At 36.0% G+C, this 4,511-nt stretch overlaps 1 protein-coding gene across 1 annotated transcript in view; it reads right to left on the reverse strand.

The window, feature by feature from the left end:
* The window catches only part of fstl4 (follistatin like 4), a 94,835-nt gene extending 90,532 nt beyond the window's left edge, over nucleotides 1-4,303 (reverse strand). The window contains exon 1 of the mRNA XM_089017348.1: nucleotides 4,112-4,303. The gene's annotated coding sequence lies outside the window, so the exon portion shown is untranslated. The remainder of the gene's footprint in view (nucleotides 1-4,111) is intronic.
* Nucleotides 4,304-4,511: the final 208 nt, after the last annotated feature.

Here is a 4,511-nt window from a genome sequence, read left to right on the forward strand (position 1 = left end):
TCAGACCACAAAAAGTAAAACGATATTTTAACCAAATTCACCACAGGGGTGTGGACATTGAATGTGGCTATTCAGAAACCTCACTCCTGCTGTTATTTCAGTTTCAAGTCCACGTTTCATGTCTTTGTTTTTAAAGAAATTGAAGTGGGAAATGAGGTGACATTTAGTGTTCAAATGTAACACTAGTTCTTCTCTAAACTTATCAGCAACGGTGGTCCTCACTCCTGATCTGGAGTTATCCGGACCTCACAAAATCATTGAAACAGGAATATGTGTGTGTGTGTGCGTCCCTTTCAATTTGAGTATCTCACAGCGGGCTCATCACGGCGGGTCGCTAACCAGCGTGACTCACCATCTGTAATTTTTATTTTATGCGCGTTATAGTTTTGAACGCTGAAAATCTGAAGTAAATGAGATTTAACAAAGCGGCGGTGAAATAAAAAAAAAACAAATATCATTCCCACATAAATGCAGTAGACATTCATATTGTTTTTTTTTTTGCTCCCCCTCAGGTGTTGCTACAGCGCAATTACGGCAGACATCTTGTTGAATTCCGGGCGTTTCTTGAGACGGTAAGATGCATTTATTATCTACCTATGAAATTTGGTAGACTATATCTTGCCTTAAGTGTGTGTATGTGTTTTTTTTTTATCCGCAATCATTTTAATGAGAACTGCGTGTCTGCCCCTTTAATTCATTCACTGACTGCCCCCCTCCACCCAAAAAAGGAATACGGTTTGTTGTCAAATGGATGACTTAAATTATTATTTTTTTGTTGTTGTCAGTTGCCCGGCAAAAGTCACGGAAGGGGAAAAAAAAAAACTAAAAAAAAAGGGAGGGGAGGATGTCACCCGATTTCATTGAATAAAATAAGTAAATAAACAAATTAACACAAAATACATAAATACACAGACAACTAAATAAATACACAGACAAAAAAATAAATAATAAACAAAAAACAAATAAATACATAAATAAATGACTAAATGAATGAATCAATGAATGAATAAATAAACAACTAATTAAATAAATACATGAATAAATACATAAATAGATACATACATAACTAAATGCACAGTTAAATAAATAAATAAATACATGAATGAATGAACAAATAATTACATAAATAAATACATAAATACATAATAAATACATAAATAGAAACATAGATACATACATGCATAACTAAATGCACAGTAAACAAATAAATCTACCATTATCAATAAATAAATACATAAATAAATAAATAAATAAATACATTCATGAGTGAATGAATAAATGAATACATGAATAAATGAATACATGAATAAATAAACAAATAATTAAATACATACATAAATAAATACACAAATACATAAATAAATACATAGATACATACATACATAACTAAATGCACAGTTAAATACATAAATAAATAAATATATGAATGAATGAATGAACAAATAATTACATAAATAAATACATAAATACATAAATACATAATAAATACATACATAGAAACATAGATACATGCATGCATAACTAAATGCACAGTAAACAACTAAATCTACCATTATCAATAAATAAATACACAAATAAATACATAAATAAATAAATAAATAAATAAATACATTCATGAGTGAATGAATAAATGAATACATGAATAAATAAACAAATAATTAAATAAATACATTAATAAATACATAAATAAATGCACAAATAAATACATAGATACATACATAACTCAATGCACAGTTAAATAAAGAAATAAATAAATAAATAAATAATAAATAAATAAATAAATACAAAGACTTTTAATTCTTTTTCCGGGTTCCGGGTAAAAGAACAGGGAGAGTCGACACAAACAGCTAGTCATCCAATTCAGGGCCGCAGAATACTGAGGGAGCTAAAAACATGGACATTTTCGTGAAAATAAACGTTGCTGCTCAGAAAAAAAAATGTTTTTGGTCACTTGTTGCTAGGTAGAATTCAAATGGTTGAAACGTTAGCGCTCTCACAAACTTAGCAAAGTTATCTCAATGCCAGTCAAGGTCACTTATAATACATCCTCGGCAATGTATACACCAAGAAAGCTGCAACCACATTTTTTAAAGTTAAATGAAATGATATATAGACAAAAAAAAAAGAAAAACAAATGCAATGATTCTGACTCCTTGGTAATGTGGTGCACCCGTTGTCAACATGCCTCTCCGTGTGACCCTTTGGCACAATTCAAGCCGCCTTCCTCTACCTCGACGACCCGCTGTGCTCATAAAGTCACACAGCAGAATACAATACGTGCTCGCCACTGTTATTATATATGATTATTATGATTATGATTATAGGCTGCCGCCGCCTGTAAAAAATATGGAGAAAAAAAATGCTCAAATCAGTACATGATGTGCAGTACATGATATTGTGATAGGAAGTAAATTTCCAGCCAGGCGCCATTTTCATATTTGACCCAAATGGCTGCCCAGTCATTTTTGTAGTAGTAATTTTTTTGGACAAACATCAAGTGATGATGACAACATATCATGCAGTTTTCTCCTAGAGTGACGGTATCACTGGTATCGTGATACTGGTTGATATCTATCCCATGAAAATGTGTGTCAGTCATACTAATATATTATTATTATTATTATTATTATTATTTTGTTTGGGATGATACGGAAAATGAATTTTTGCCTCATAGCATAGAGGTTCTGGGTTCGAATCCGGCCCTTGCTCTCCTGTGCCGAGTATGAATGTTCTCCCCTCTGTTGCGTGGGTTTTCTCTGGGTATTCCATGTTCTTCCCACATTCCCCCAAAAAAAGATAAAAGATCATTTATTGAACGCGGTATTTTTTTTTTCATGGATGTGATTGTGAGTTTGAACGGTTATTTGTCTTTTTTTTTTGCCCCACGATTGGTCGATGACCAGTTCAGGGTGCACTCCCACCCCCACTCTTGCCTCCATCCTGTAAACCGTTGGGATCGGCTCCAGCACACATTCGCTCCTTGTGAGGATAAAGAGTCATGTGATCAGGAAAAAAATGATTAAATGGGAAAAAAAAAAAAAAAAAATGTTTTCAGCACCTTGGATAGCACCCCTGCTGAAACAGGACTTGGATGTCCGATACTGCATGTGATACATAATGATATATTTTTGATTTATGATTTTTTTTTCTTCTAACTTTCGGACTCTTGGAGAGTTTGTTGTAACAAAATAGGTCATGTGGTACAGTGCCTTCAATCCATTGCAGTGGCGGAATAAAATATTGATATCATGATATCGTTTGGCGAAAGCAACAAATATCGATTGGAACGATACTCCAGTGTGATACACGGTCGTATGATAATTTTGTGTCGCCGGATAATTCTTCTGCTGGATAACCTTGGAGAGCTTAGCTGTTGTGACAATGAAAAGTATCGATCCCAACACAGTATCGACAAACAAATACCAGGTATCAACATTGCTCTATAGGGGATAACGGCCTCATATGTATGGAAAATTATTATGAATATTATTATTGTTTGGTTTTTTTTTTCAGAACCTTTTCAAAAGTAGCATTGCCTTAAAAAAATAATCCAGTCACGCACATGAAACATCTCAAACGTGCTTCAACAGATCATAACGCGATACATGCTGATGTTGATATTTCATCCCAGTCCATATTTCAACCAATTCGCCATATTTTCCGCACTTTTGATAGGACCGCATATTGATATTGCAATTTCGATCATCGGCGCGTCTTCATCTATCCCACTTGTCCCCTCGCATAACTGCGGTCATGCATCGTAATCCTTCAGGGACGGCGCGGAGGGACGTGGGATGGGTGTATGATATCGTTTTCTGGGCCGTATGGCAAAAACAGCTCTACTCCTATAGTGTTTTTAGAATCTTATTTTGAAGACGTTTGCGTGAAAGTCCCGTCACATGACTCCGGAGCGCCCCCCCCCCCCCCCCCCCCCCCCCCCCCCCATGTAATCATAAATCATCATCCTCGGAACGCCGCTGATGCGTGCGAGCCGACATGTGGCGTGCGCCGGTGCGGATTGTCACTCCTGGCATGCAAATGTAACACATCTACAAGGCTGTTACATAAAACAAACACACCCAAAGATCTACGGAGGATAAATAAAACTTACCCGCGTTACTTCCCAGATGACAAAAGATGTATTTAAAAAAGAAAACAAAAAAAGAGTCCTAGTGCGTTTCTCAGCTCCGTGCGCGGGTGGTTTTTTTTTTTTTTATTTTTATTTTTTGGGGATTCCCAAAGTGTCAGCAAGGCTTCGCCATCCTCCGGCAATCTTCTTCTTCTTCTTCTGGTCGTAGCGGGCTTCTCTCCTTCCTTTCGTCGTCTTGGTCTGAGAGCGCCGCGCATCTCCGCCGCCCTATTTCAAGCGAGCTGCCGAGCTGACGTCAGCAGGAAAGGGAGGGAGGGAGGGAGGGAAACAACGTGGGGTGACACAAGGTGTAAGGGAAAAGAATTAAATATTGTTATTAAAAAGAAAATAGTGATTTTCCAGGAGACGCAAAAAAAAAAAA

Source organism: Hippocampus bargibanti, linkage group LG16, assembly GCF_051943395.1.
Source record: "Hippocampus bargibanti isolate YZ-2025 linkage group LG16, ASM5194339v1, whole genome shotgun sequence".
NCBI classification, from domain to species: Eukaryota; Metazoa; Chordata; class Actinopteri; order Syngnathiformes; family Syngnathidae; genus Hippocampus; species Hippocampus bargibanti.